This window comes from Scylla paramamosain, chromosome 32 (genome assembly GCF_035594125.1).
Source record: "Scylla paramamosain isolate STU-SP2022 chromosome 32, ASM3559412v1, whole genome shotgun sequence".
Taxonomy (NCBI): Eukaryota; Metazoa; Arthropoda; class Malacostraca; order Decapoda; family Portunidae; genus Scylla; species Scylla paramamosain.
The window spans coordinates 9782950-9799156 of record NC_087182.1 but is presented as its reverse complement, the minus strand read 5'-3'; positions in this window follow the sequence as shown (position 1 = coordinate 9799156).

Here is a 16207-nt window from a genome sequence, read left to right as displayed (position 1 = left end):
AAAAAAAAGCCATTACTATTAACGTGTATTATGGTAATGTTGTTCTTTCTTCATATAGAGCGGTATTCATATATTTATTGTTCTTCAGCATATTAGGTAATAAAACGCGAAAACGTGTTGTTACCACTCTATATTTAGAAACTGAAGAACATTGCCCCCCCAAAAAAAATGTAAATTGAGTGTTTTTCACATTGATAGATACCAAAACGACAAAATGCATAGGAAAAAGCCGTTTATATTAAAAAAAAAAAAAAAACGAAACGACATTTCAAGAAACGTATATTTTGTGTGTTTTTGTGGTTCTTAGACACCAAAACGGTAAAAAGCATGGAAAGTGCCATATATATAAGTAGAAAACATTACCAAAAACGTGTCGAGTTTTTCTCAGCTTACACACCAAAACACTAAAACGTATGCAAGAACACCCAATTATGGAGAAAATGTACGAAAACGCTAAAACGCCTGGAAAGTACACTTTATGCAGAAACAATATGACCAAAAACAAATATTTTTTATTGTTTTGAGCTTGTTACGTAAAAAAACGCAAAAATGCTTGCAAATTAAACGAAAACACATTAAAAGAAATTAGTGTTTTTGAGCTTCTATATTACCAAATTTCTAAAACCCATAACTCTCTATATGGAGAAACATATCAACATTAATAAAAACTTGTATTTTGTGTGAATTCCTCAATGATAGGTGCCAAAACACCCTACATGTTAAAAGGAAACGAGATTTCCAGGAAAGTGTCTTTCTCGTGTTTATGAGCGTAATAAGCACCAAAACACTGAAAAGCATGAAAAGCACCTTATGTGAGAAAACAAAACATTACCAAAACGTCTCTTTTCAGAGTTTTTGAGCTGTTTACGTACCAAAGCGCTAAAACGCATGGAAACAAGTTTATTGATTTTTTTTTTTTATCTTGGTGACTAAAACGTAAATAACACCGGAAAGGCATGTATCTAGAAATACTGTACCGTTTCCCCATATCTCCCCCACATTCTGTATTTTCATATTGAATCCGATTCATGCGTTTTAGGATTCTGGTACATAAGAATCTCAAAAACACTGATAATAAACGTCTCTGATAATGTTGTTTTATTTTATTATATATGGTACTTTATATGTTTTTTTTTCGCCGTTTCTGTACGTAATAAGCTAAAAAATAAAGATACAAATTTTTGGTAATGTTATTGTTTTTTCAATAAAGGTTGTTTTACACGTGTTTTAGTATTTTGATACGTAAGATGCTCCTAAACACCCTAAAGACTTTTCCTTTGGTAATATTGTTTTGTATTCCAGTATAGGGTGCTCTTTATGCATTTTGGCGTTTTGGTACCTAACATTATGAAAAACACTAAAAATACACATTTTGGTAATATTGTTCTGTTTCTCCATATAAATTGCTTTCACGCGTTTTTGCCTTTTGAAATCTAAGAAGCTGAAAAACACTCATAATACCGGTTCCCGATTATATCATTTATTTCAGTATATATTTTGACGTTACCTAAGAACCTAAAAAAAATATTCAAAGCATTTTTGCTGATGTTATTGTTTCCCCATAAAAAGTATTTTGTATTGTGAAAATACTAGAAATACACATTTTGGTAAAGTTCTTTATCTACATATAGAATGCTATTCATATCTTTTAAAGTTTTGATACCTAAGAAGCTTAAACACACTTGAAATGCAGAATTCTCGTAATGTCTTTTAGTTTCCCCATTTTGGGTACTTTCCATGGATTTTTTATGATGAAAACACTCTTAATAATTGTTTTTGGTAACGTTATTCTCTTTCTCCAGAAAATGAGTTTTTACAGGAATTTTGGCGTATTAGTACGGAAGTAGCTCAAAACACTCAGAAAAAACGTTTTTTTTTTTTTTTGTTTCCCTGTATAGAGAGTTTTCCATGCTTTAGAGCGTTTTGGTGCCTAACGCGTTTATAAACACTCAAAAGACACGTTTTGGTATTGTTTTGGAGTTTTGGTACCCAAAGATGTGAAGTACGCTGAAAATTAACCTTTTTATTAATGTTATAATGTTTCTTCATATAGAATGCTATTCATGTGTTTTAGTGTTTTACCTTAAAAACACTCATAATACACGTATCTGGTAATGTCCTTTTATTTCCCCATATAAGGTACATTGCCTGCATTTTGCATTAAAAACATTTGTTTTTCGTAATGTTATTAGCTTGTCCCTAAAGAGTGCTTAAAAAACATATCAAAAGATACATTTTTTTTTTATATATATCGTTTCCTGACCCCATATAAGATGTTTTGCATGCATTTTGGCATTTTAGTATTTAACAGAGTAAAATACATTTAAAATACACGGTTCTTATGATGTTCTGTTTTCCTTTTCTTTTTTTTTCTTACATATAGACTCAAGCGTTTTCGTGTTTTAGCACCTAGGAAGATCAGAATGCACGATTTTTTTTTATAATGTCTTCGTTTTCTCATATAGAAGTACGTTTTTGACGTTTTTGTACTTAAGCTTAAAAGCACACAAAATACCTGTTTATTGTCTTACTCCATATAAGGTGTTTTGCATGCATATGGTTTGGTACGTGAGTAGTTCAAAACACTGAAAAATCACTATTTTTTTTTTTTTTCATATAGGGTGCTTTAGATGCTATTTATCGTTTTGGTACCTTACACGCTCATTAACACTCAAAAGACTAGTTTCTTGAAATCTAGTTTCCTTTCCCCATAGAGGGTGCTTTGCATGTATTTTTTTGCATTTTTATACCTAACAACGTTAAATATACTCAAAATACACATTTTGGTTAATGTGGTTATGTTTCTCAGTATAGTAAACTATTCATGTCTTTTAGCGTTTTGTTACCTAAGAAGCTCAAAAACTTTCATACGAGTAATACTTGTTTCTCGTAATGTCTTTTCGTTTCCTCATATAGGGTACTTGGCATGCATTTTAGCGATTTTGTACGTAATAAGTTAAAAACTCTAAAAATAATTGTTTTTGATAATGTTATTGTATTTCTCCATTAAGTGTGTTTTGTATGCCATTTAGCGTTTTGTTACATAAGAATTTCAAAAACAGTGAAAAAACAATTTTTTTTCGTAATATTGTTTTGTATACCTATACACGGAAAAATTCCATGCTTTTTTAGCTTTTTGTGCCTAAGACTCTAAAAAACTCTCAAAAGAGAAGTTTCTTGCAATGTCTTTTTTTTCCCATATAGTGGAATTTGCATGCATTTTGGCTTTTTTGCACCTAATAACGTGGAAACACTTAAAATTCACGTTTTTGGTAATATTCTGTTCCTCCATATAGAGAGCTATTTATACGTTTTAGCGTTTTGATTCCTGAGAAGTTCAAAAAAACTCATAATACATGTTTCTCGTAGTGTATTTTCGTTTCTCCATACATTTTGGCGTTTTCCTAAGCCAAAATGTATGGAACGTATCTAAGAAGATCCGAAACACTCAAAATATTTCTTTTGAGTAATCGTTGTTTCTTCATAAAAGGTGTTTTGCATGCGTTTTAGCGTTTTGGTACGTAAACAGCTCAAAATCTCTGAAAAGAGACGTTTTTCGTAATGATTTGTTTTCTCACATAAGGTGCTTTTCATGCTTTTCAGTGTTTTGGTGCTTATTACGCTCATAAACACGAAAAAGACACTTTCCTGAAAATCTTGTTTCCTTTCAACATGTAGGCTGTTTTGCTACCTATCATTGAGGAATTCACACAAAATACAAGTTTTTGGTAATGTTGATTAGACATTAACAACACGTTTCTGAAAGTATTTCTTTTTCTTTCCTCATATAGAGTGTATTAAAGCGTTTTCGCGTCTTCGTACCTAAGGAAATCAAGAACATTCATAATGCTCTTTCCTCGTAATGTCATTTCGATTCTTCATAGGAAATACTTTGCATTGCATGCATTTTGTCGTTTTTCTACGTAAAAAGCTCAAAGACACTCAAGATAGTTTTTTTTTTTTTTTTTTTTTTTTGTAATGTTATCATGTTTCTCCATGAAAGGTCTTTTGCATATGATTTTGGATTTTGGTAGGTGAAAAGCTCAAAGGTACATTTTTTTTTTTGTAATGGTATTTTGATTTGCCTTTTAGGGTGCTTTCCATGCTTTTTTTGGTGTGTGTGTTTTCGTACCTAGCACGCTCATAAAAACTCAAAAGACACGTTTCTGTAATTCTCGTTTCTTTTCCCATATAGAGTTCTTTGCATACATTTTGTCGTTTTGGTAACTGACAATGTGAAAAACACACAATTTTTCGTTGTTATTTTTCTCCATATAGAGTGGTTTTCATGTTTTTTTTAAACGTTTTGGTAAAAAAAAGCTCAAAAATACTCATAATACACTTTTCTCGTAATGCCTTTTTGTTTCCATATAGGGTAATTTCATGATCTTGGCATTTTTCTACGCATGAAACTCAAAAACACTTAATATACACGATTTTTTTTGGGGGGTAAATGTATACATTTTTTTTTATTACATACGTTTTACCGTTTTAGTACGTAACTTGATAAACAATGAAAAGACACGTTTTTGGTAATGTTGTTTTGTTTTCATAAACACTAAAAAGACGTTTCTTAAAATATCGTTACCTTTCCCAAATATAAAGTGCTTTGCATGCATTTTGGCGTTTTGTCACTTCAAAATATGAAATGCACTTAAAATACACGTTTTTGATAATGTTGTTCTGTTTCTCTCTTTATAGAGTCCTACTCATGCAAATCTGAAAAAAAAACACAATACAAGTTTCTCGTTATGCCTTTTCCAATCCCTATTGCATTGTACATTGCATGCATATTGACCTAATATGCTGAAAAAGACACAAACATTTTTTTTTTTTTTTTTGGTAATGGCAATGTTTCTAGTTTTTTTTTTCATGCGTTTTATCGTTTTGTTACCTAAATAGCTGAAAACAGACTCAGAATGTACAATATTAGTAATGTTGTTTTGTTTTTCCATATAAGGTGTATTCCATTCTTTTTAGCATTTTCGTGCCTAACATGCACAAAAACACACACAAAAAGAATACACTTCTTGTAATATTGCTTCGTTCCTGAATATAAAGAGTTTTGCATCCATTTTGTCGTTTTCATATCTTACTATACGAAAAACACTTAAAATACACGTTTTTTACTAATGTTGTTGTGTTTCTGAATAGGAAGTGTTATTCTTACTTTTCCTCATTTTTGGTACCTAAAAAGCTAAAAACATCCATTATACATGTTTTTCGTAATGCATTTTTGTTTCCCCATATAGAATACTTTGTATGCGTTTCTGAGTTTTCCAAGTAACAAGCCGAAAACACTCAGAACACTTTTTTTTTAATGTTATTCTGTTTCTCCATAAAAGGTGTTTTGCATGAGTTTTAGCGTAAAAAGTAAAAACAAAACTCTCAAAAGACTCGTTTTTCGTAACGTTTTGTATTCCGCTATAAGGTAATTTTCCATGCTTTTTAGCGTTTTGTTGCTTAACGTGCTGAAAGACACATAAATACACGTTTCTCGTTTCTTGTAATCACGTTTCATTTTCGTATATAAAGGCTTTTCAGGTATTTTGGTAATGTAAAAAGCACTCACAATGCGTGTTTTTGGTAATGTCGTTTTGTTTCTCCATATATAGTTGTATTATCGCATTTTTCCGTTTTGGTACCTAAGAAGCTTAAAAAACACTTTCTCGTAATGTCCTTTCGTTTCATCATAGAGAGTACTTTGCACGGTTTTTTTTCTTTTTTGTACGTAACAAACTCAGAAAACAATTGAAATAAAAGTTTAAATAAAGTTATTGTGTTTCTGAATAAAGCATATTTATATGCGTTTTAGCTTTTGGAAACGTAAGTAGCTCACAAACACTGAAAAGAGACATTTTTTGTAATGTTGTTTTGTTTTCCCAGATATAGTGGACACACAAAGCGTTTTCGCTTTTATCGTTTTGGTGCCTAGCACGCTCATCAACACTGGAAAGACACTTCTGGAAAACTCGTTTCGCTATTTAGGGTGCATTACATAGACAATGGCGTTTTGGTACCTAACAATGTGAAATATACTTAAAATACACGTTTTTGGTAATGTTGTTTTGTTTCTCCAAAGAGATCGCTAGTCATGCGATTTCTCGTTTTTGTACCTAAGAAGCCCCAAAAAAACACTCTTAAGAAATGGATCTCGCAATGCCCTTTCGTCTAAACATATAGGGAACTTTGGATGCATTTTGCCGGTTTTGTACGTAAAAAAACCTGAAAACAGTCAAAATACTTGTTTATGGTAAAATTATTCTGTTTCACCATGAACTGTGTTTTATATGGGTTTTATCGTTTCAGTACGTAAGAAGATTAAACACACTCAAAAGACATGTACGTAACGTTGTTTTGTATTCTTATATAAGGTGATTTCCATGCTGTTAAGCGTGTTGGTGCCTTACACGCTCAAAAACACTGAAAAGACACGTTTCTGGTAATGCTGTTTCGTTTCCTCATATATAAACCTTCCTTGCCTCGTGCTGTTTTGCTACCTAATAATGTGAGAAAACACTCAGTACCTAAGAATATATAAGAAAAAAAAAAAAAACTCATAATACACGCTTCTCGTAATTTCTCGTTTCCCCGTATAGAGTAAATTCCATTCATTTTTACTTTTCAACGTAACAAGCTCAAAACATTTAAAACACATATTTCTTTTTGAAGTTATTGTGTTTATGAAGGCTGTTTTTGCATGTAATTTAGAGTTTTGGTACGTAAGAAGCTGAAAAACACTCATAAGATACGTTTTTTTTCGTAATGTTTTGAATTTTCATACATAGTGATTTTAAGCACCTTGGTGCCTTACAGGCTTAGAAACCCTCAAAGCACTATTTCTTTTTTTTCTGAAAAATGTCGCTTCCTCTCCTATTATAAAGGGTTTTGCATGGATTTTGGCGTTTTGGCGGGTAACAATGTGAAACACTCAAAATACATGATTTCTCTATTTCGAAAAACAAAACAACATTACATTAATCGTGCCTTTTGAGTCTTTTCATCTATTTACGTACCGAAACGCTAAAACGCATGCAAAAAACTTTAATGTAGAAAAAGAATAATATTATCAAAATCATCATTTTTTTTATTTTATTTTTTTTATAGCTTGTTACGTAGAAAAAGCGAAAATGCATGCAAAGGAAACAAAAAGACTTCATGAGAAACTTCTATTATGAGTATTTTGAGGTTCTTAGGTACCAAAATGTTAAAGTGCATGAATAACACTCTATATGGAGAAACACAAAAAGCATTATCGAAAACATGTATCTCGACTGCATTTCATATTGTTAGGCAATATGTCTTTTTGAGTGTTTATGAGCGTGCTAAGCACCAAAACCCTAAAATGTATGTAAGCATCCTGTATGAGTAAACAAAATAATATAACTACATACATCTATTTTCAGTGTATTTTGAGGTATGTAGCACAACGCTAAAATGCATGCAAAAAAAAAAAAAAACGTATAAAGGAATAGAAAAAATTACAAAAGAAACGTGTTTTTCGTGCTTTTCAACTCAATACGTAGAAAACGCCAAAATGCATGTAAATTACCCTATATCTGGTAACGAAAAGATATTACAAGAAACGTGTATTTTTAGTGCTTTTGAGCTTCTTTGGTACCAAAACGAGAAGAAGTATGCATAGCACCCTATATAGAGAAACATAATAAGATAACCAAAAATTGATATTTTGAGTGATTTTTCACATTGTTAGATACCAAAACGCCAAAATGTACGGAAAGTACCTTATATCGGGATAGAAAACGAGATTTCAAGAAACGGGTCTTTTGTGTGTTTGTGAGCGTGCTAGGCACAAAAATGCTAAAAAAAAAAACGTAAAACGAACATTAATAAGACATCTTCTGAGAGTTTTTGAGCTACTTACGTCGTAAAATGATAAAACGCATGCAAATGCTTTATGGAAAAACAAAATAACTTTAGCAAAAAACTTGCATTTTTTTCAGCTTTTTACGTACAAAAACGCTGAATTGCATGGAAAATAGTTTATAAGGGTAAACGAAAGAACTTTACGAGAAACGTGTATTATGATTGTTTTTGAGCTTCTTAGGTACCAAACCAGAAAAAAAATGTATGAATATCACACTATATAAAAGAAACATAAATTATTATAAAAAAAACTTGTATTTTGAATGTTTTTAACATTGTTAGGTATCAAAACGGTGAAGTGCATGGAAATATCCCTATAAAGGGAAACAGAACTACGTTTCCAGAATCATATATTTTCAGTCTTTTTAACGTATTAGCAAGGAAAATAGTTTTAAAAAAACGGTAAAAAAAAAAAATCCTTATGGAAAATAAGTATCGAGTGTTTTTGAGTTATTAAATACGTTAAAAACACCAAAATGCATACAAACTATCCTATATGGGGAACCAAAATGACATTACAAGAAACGTTTATTATCATTATTTATTTATTTTTTTTAGCTTCTTAGGTACCAAAACGTTAAAACGCATGAATAGCGCTTGATTTGGAGAAAAAGATTAATACCAAAAAACGTGTATTTTAAGTGTATTTCATATTATTAGGAGATATAACAGCGAAATGCATGCAAAGCACTCGATATGGAGAAACGAAAAGCCTTTACGAGAAATCTGTTTTTTTGAACTTCTAAAGTACCAAACTCTAAAACGCATGAATAACATTCTATATGAAAAAAAAAAAACAGAACAATAGTACGAAGAACCGTTTCTTTTGAGTGTTTTTTCAGTATCTTACGTACCAAAAACGCAAAAAACGCATGCAAAACACACTTTATGGAGAAAAAGACTAATATTACCAAAAACAAGTTTTTTGAGGGTGTTTTGTGAGCTTAGGTGGAAAAACGCCAAAATACATCCTTCTTAGGTACGAAAATTTTATATGGAGAAACGAAAAGGCATTACAAGAAACGTGTTATGAATGTTTTTGAGCTTCTTAAGTACCAAAACGCAATAAACCACGAATAACATTTTATATGAAGATACAAAACAACATTACGGAATACGTGTTTTGAGTGCTTTTTTTTTCACATTCATAGATACCAAAACACCAAAATGCATCCAACGATCCCTATATAGGGAAAAGAAATTAAATTTCTAGTAACGTGTCTTTTATGAGTTTATTAGCATGTTAAGTACCAAAACGACAAAAAAAAAAAATAAAATAAAAAATAAAAAATAAAAAACACCCTATATGATAACAAAACGTCACCGAAACCGTCTCTTTTCAGTGTTTTCAGGTAATTACGTATCATAATGCTAAAAGGCATGAAAAAAAAAAATTTATGGCGAAACATTATATATTTGTGAAAAAAATAATGTTTTTGAGTTTGTTACAAAAACGACAAAATGCACACAAAGTACACTATGGGAAATGAAAGGGCATTACCTGAAACGTGTATTATTAGTGCTTTTGAGCTTCTTAGGTACCAAAATGTTGAAAGGTATTAATAGTACTCAATGGAAAAAAAAAAAAAAAACATTACCAAAAACTTGTGTTTTATGTGTATTACACATTATTAGGTGCCAAAAAGCCAAAAAAAACTGAAAAAATAGGCTATAGTTGGGAAAGAAAATGATATTTCGTGAAACGTGTCTGTTGAGTGTTTATGATCGTGTTAGGCACCAAAATGTTTTTAGCTACTTACTTACCAAAAAGCTAAAACGCACGTGAAACATGATTTATGGAGAAACACAATAAAATTACGAAAAAACAAGTATTTTTAAGGGTTTTCAGATTGTTACCTACGAAAACGCCAAAATGTATGCAAAGTACCTAATATTAAGAAACGAAAAGACATTGCAAGAAAAGTGTATTATCAGTGTTTTTAAGCTTTTTAGGTACCAAAACGCTAAAAAACATAAATAGTATTACTCTATATGGAAAAAAAATAAATAAATAAAAACACTTACCAAAAAACGTGATTTCTAAGTTTTATTTCACATTGTAAGATAGCAAAAACGCCAAAATGCATGCAAAGTGCCCTCTCTAGGGAAACGAAACGACATTTCCATAAACATGCATTTTATTTATTTTTTTAAGTGTTTATGAGCGTGTTAGGCATAAAAACGCTAAAAGGCATGGAAAAGTTCCTCTATGGGGAAAGCAAAACAACATTTCTAAAAACGTGTGTTTGGTGTGTTTTTGAGCTATTTATGTACAAAAACCATAAAACGAATGGAAAACACCCTTTTAAATAGAAAGAGAATAACCTTAACAAAAACAAGTATTTAAATGCTTTTGAGCTTGTTACGTACAAAATCGCCAAAATGCATGCAACGAATGAGGAAATGAAAAGACATTGCGAGAAATGTGCGTTATGAGTGTTTTTGAGTTTCCTGTCTACGAAAACGCGAAAACCCTGTAATAACACTCTAAATGGAGAAACAGAACAACATCAAAAGAAAAAACAAACGTGTTTTGTGTATTCTTTTACACTGTTAAGTAATTAAATGCATAAATACATGTAAGGTACCCTATATGAGGAAAAAAAAAAGACATTTCCAGGAACATGTTTTTTGAGTGATTATGATCTTGTTAAGTACCAAAACGCAAAAATGCATGCAAACACTCATGTAGAAAACATGATAATATTACTGAAACCAAGTATTTCGAGAGTTTTTGAGCTTATTTCCTAGAAAAACGCAAAAATCCTTGATTACACGATCTGAAGAAACAAAAACGCATTACGAGAAACTTGTGTTATGAGTGTTTTTTTCAGTTTCTTAGGTACTGAAACGCTAAAACGCCTAAATATATGGAGAAAATTAACATTATAAAAACTTGAATTTTGAGTGTATTTCACATGGTTAGGTACCAAAATGCCAAAATGTACGCAAAGCACACTTTATAGGAAAAGGAAACGATATATCTAGAAATGTGTTTTTTGAGTGTTTATGAGCGTGTTAGGCACCAAAACGGTTAAAAAAGCATGAAAAGTACCCTATATGGAAAAAAAGAAACATCATTACCAAAAACGTTTCTCTTCGGTCTTTTTGAGCGAAATAGACTCAAAATATATGTTATTAATAATGTTATGTGTCTTCATATAAAGTGTTATTCATGCGTTTTAGCGTTTTTGTACCTAAGAACCAAAAACTTTCATAATACACGTTTCTTGTAAAGTCTTTTCGTTTCGAAACATGCTTTCTTGTAACAATTTAATTTCCCCATATCAAGGGCTTTCCATGCATTTTGGCGTTTCGGTACCTAATAATGTGAAATATACTCAAAACACACGTTTTTGTTAATGTTGTTCTGTTTTTTCATAGAGTGCTGTTTATAGGTATACCGTTTCAATACCTAAAATGTTAAAAAAAATAATTATAATACATGTTTTTCGTAATGTCATTACGTCTACCTATTAAGAGTATTTTGCATCCATTTTAATGTTTTTGTATGCAACAAACTAAAAAAACTCTCAAAATACTTGTTTTTGGTAATGATATTCTTCTACATAAAAGGTGTTTTGCATGCTTTTTTAGGGTTTCGGTACGTAAGAGGGTGAAAAACACTGAAAAGACACGTTTTTTGGTAAAGTTGTTTTCTATTCCCATTTAGGGTGTTTACCATTGCATTTTAAACAATAAAAAAAAAAATATCTTGAAATGTAGTATCGTTTCCAAATATATTGGTACTTAACAATGTGGAAAAAAAAAAACACTCAAATTACGCGGTTTTTGGTAATGTTGTTCTGTTTCTTTGTATAAGGTGGTATTAACGCGTTTTCGCATTTCGGTACCTGGGAAGCTCAAAAACACTTATAATACACTTCTAATGTATTTTTTGTTTCCCCAAATAGTATACTTTTCATATATTTTGGTGTTATTCTGTAACAAGCTCAAAAACACTCAAAATACTTGTTTTTGGCAATGTTATTCTGTTTCTGCATAAAGGGTGTTTTGCATACATTTTACCTTTTTGGTACATAAGAAGTTCAAAAACACTCAAAAAGTCATATTTTTCGTTAAGTCGTTTTGTATTCTCAAATAAGGTGATTTCCATGCTTTTTAGCGTATTGGTGTTAACACGTTCAAAAACATTTAAAAGATACGTTTCTGGAAATCTCGTTTTTACCCATATAGAGGATTTTCGATGCATTTTGGTGATTTGCTATTTATTAATGTGAAAACACTCAAAATACACCTTTTTTGGTCTCGATATCGAGTACTATTCCTAAGTTTCAGCATTTTGTTACCTATGATGTTCAAAACACTTATAATAGATTTTCTTCGTAATGTCCTTTCGTTTCCCCATATAACGTTATTTTCATGCATTTTTGCATTTTTTGTACGTAACACGCTAAAAACACTCGAAATAGTTATTTTTTGTAATATTATTCTTTTTCTCCATAAAGTGTTTTGTATTCGTTACAGCGTTTTGTACGTAGGAAGCTCTATAACATTCAAAAGACACGTTTATTTCGTAATGATGTTTTATATTGCCAGATATGCTTTGCATGCATTTTGGCGTTTTGTTAAATACACTCAAAATATAAGTTTTAGGTAATGTTTTTTTTTTTTTTTTAAGTGCTGTCAATGCGTTTTAGCGTCTTTGTACCTAAAAAGGTAAAAAAAAAAAAAAACGATTATAATAGATCTTTCATAATGTCCTTTCGTTTCCCAAAATAGAGGACTTTGCATATATTTTGGCGCTTCTTTACGTAACAAACTCAAAAAAACTCAAAATATTTGTTTTTCGTAAGGTTATTATTTCTCTCTCTCTCTCTCTCTCTCTCTCTCTCTCTCTCTCTCTCTCTCTCTCTCTCTCTCTCTCTCTCTCTCTCTGTCTCTCTCTCTCTCTCTCTCTCTCTCTCTCTTTTATAAAGTGTGTTTTGCATGTTTTAGAGTTTTGGTGCTAAAGAAATTCAAAAACCCTGAAAAGACACTTGTTCGTAATGTTGTTTTACATGTATATTCCCATATAGGGTGATTTTTATGTTTTTTTTTAGCGTTATGATGCCTAATACGAAAAAAAAACAAAATAAATAAATAAATAAAAAACCCTCAAAAAACATTTTTCTAGTAATGTAGTTTTGTTTCCATATATAGGTGACTGGCATTTTGGTACCTAATAATAAAAAAAAAAATAAATAAACACCCAAATACAAATTATTCTTAATGTTGTTCTTATTTGTCGATATAAAGTGCACTATAAAATTCATGCGTTTTAGTATTTTGCTACCTAAGAAGCTCTAAAACTCTCATAATACACCTTTTTCCTAATATCTTTGCGTTTAATATTACAGAGTCTTTTGCTTGCATTTTGGCATTTTTCCACGTACTAAGCTCAAAAACAAACAAAAACACGTTTTTGATACTTATACTTTTCTTCATGTTTTTTTTTTTTTTTTTGCAAGCGTTTCAGCGTTTTTGGTACGTAAGTAGCTCAAAAACACCATAAAGAGACGTTTTGGTAATGTCTTGTTTTCCCATATAGAGTACTTTCCCTCCTTTTTTATCGTTTGGGTGTCTGCAGGAACATAAATATTAAAAAAAAAAAACACGTTTCTGGAAATCTCGTTTCCTTTCTCCATATAGTGTTCTTTCCACGGATTTAAAAACCTAACAATATGATATACACTCAAAATAACACGTAATGTAATTCTGTTTCTCTCTATAGAGTGTTATTCATACTCATTCATAGCGTTTTGGTACTTATGAAACTAATAAAATACTCATAATACACGTTTTTCGTAATGTTTATCCATATCCCCATTCAGGGTACTGTGCTTACTTGTTGGCGTTTTTCTACGAAACAACTTGATAAAACACTCAAAATACTTATTTTCTTAATGTTATTAATAATATTTTGCATGCGTTTCAAAGTTTTGGTACATAAGTTGCTCAAAACAGTGGAAAAAAAACATTTCTGGTAATGTGATGTTTTCCCATATAGGGTGTCTTTTTGTTTCTTTTTTTTTCGTTTTGGTGTCCAACACGCTCATTAACAATCAAAAGACACTTTTCTTGAAATTTCGTTTTCTTTCATCATATAGGGTGTTTTGCTTGCATTTTGGAGTTTTGGTACCTGACAATGTAAAATACACTCAAAATACATGGTTTTGGAAACATTGTTCTGTTTTTTTTTTTTTAATATAGAGCGCTAATTATTGTCTTTTAGCGGTTTGTTACCTAAGAGGTAAAAAAAAACACCTTTCTCGTAATATTTTTTTTTTCCATTTAACCAAATAGGGTACTTGGAATGTATTTTGACGTTTTTTACGTAACAGCCTCAAAAACAATCAAAAAACTTGTTTTTGGCAATGTTATTCTGTTTCTCCATCAAGGGTGTTTTGCATGCGTTTTAGCGTTCTGATACCTAAGTTGCTCAAAAATACTGAAAAGAGACATTTTTTTTAATGTTTTGTTTTCCATTACAGTGTGATTTCCATGCTTTTCATCGTTTTGGAGGTAGAACACTTATAAACAATCAAAAGACACCTTTCTGGAAAACTCGTTTCCTTTCGCATGCTTTACATGTGTACCTAACAATGAGAAATACACTCCAATTACAAGTTTTTGGTAATGTTATTATGTTTCTCCATGATTTTTTTTTCTTTTTTTTGCATGCTGCTTAGGTTTTTCGTATGTAATAAGCTCAAAAACACTTAAAAGACACGTTTTCTTTAGTGTTCTTTTGTTGTTGAAATCAAGTGATTTCCAAGATTTATATCGGTTTAGTGTCTAAACACTCAAAAAACACGTTTCTGGAAATATCGTTTAATTTCCTCATAAAGGTTACTTTGCATGCATTTTTGCGTTTTCTACGTAACAAGCTCATTAACACATAAAATACTTGTTTTTGAGAATTTTATTCTGTTTCTCCATAAAGAGTGTTTTGCAAACGTATTAGCGTTTTGGTACGTAAGAAGTTCAAAAAGATTGAAAAGACATGTTTTTGATAATGTTTTATATTCCCATATGGTGATCTTTCCATGCTTTTTAGCATTCTGGTACCTAGCTGATTCATAAACATTCAAAAGACATGTTTCATTAAATTTAGTTTTGTTTGTTAGTGGGCTTCCATACATTTTGGCGTTTTGGCACCTAACAATATGAAAAAAACACTCAAAATACACGTTTTTGGTAATGTTGTTATGTTTATCCATACAGAGTGCTATTCATGCGTTTTCACATTTTGCTACCTAAGAATCTCAAATTTACTCATAATACACGTTTCTCGTAATTTCTTTTTCTTTCTTCATATAGAATACTTTCCATACATTATGGCGTTTTTCTTCCTAACAAGCTCAAAAACTCTCAAATGATTTCTTTTTGGGAATATTATTCTGTTTTTCCATAAAGTGTGTATTTCATGCATTTTACCTTCTTGGTACGTAAGAAGCTGAAAAAAAAAAAAAAACTGAAAAGACACGTTTTTGGCAAAGTAGTTTTTTATTTTATTCTTTTTTTATTTCCATGTATATGTGTATATAAACTTGTTAACTACAAAACAGTAAAAAGCATGAAAACTTCCCTATACTGGAATAGCAAAAAACAACATTCCTCCCAAAAAAACGTATTTTGGGGGGTATTTTTCAGCTACTAACGTACAAAAACGCTAAAATGCTTGCAAAAATCCCTTCATGGAAAAAAAAACAAATAACCTTACCAGAAAGTAGTATTTCATTTTATTTCTTAAGCTTGACACGTACAAAAGCGCCAAAATGCATGCAAAGTACACTATATATTGATACGAAAGTGCATTAAGAGAAACGTGCAGTATCAGTGTTTTCAAATTATTAGGTACCAAAACGATAAAGCGAATGAATAGCACTCTATATGGAGAAACAAAAACGCTAAAATGCATGCAAAGCATCATATATGAGGGAAAATACGATACTTCTAGAAACGTGTCTTTTCAGTGTTTGTAAGCGTATTAGGTACCAAAACGCTAAAAAGCAAGGAAAGAACCATACATGGGAAAGCAAAACATTACAAAAAAGTCTTTTCATTGTTTTGAGCTACTTATATACTAAAACGCAAAGGCGCATGCAAAACACCTTTTATGGAGAAACAGCAAAACGTGTATTTTTAATGTTTTCAGATAATTACGTAAAAAAATTTCAAAATTCATGTAAAGTTCCCAATATGGGGAAACGAAAAGACATTACGAGAAACGTATATTATAAGTGTTTTACACCTTATTAGGTTGAAAAATACGAAAATGCATGAATACCACTCTATATGGAGTAACAGAGCAACA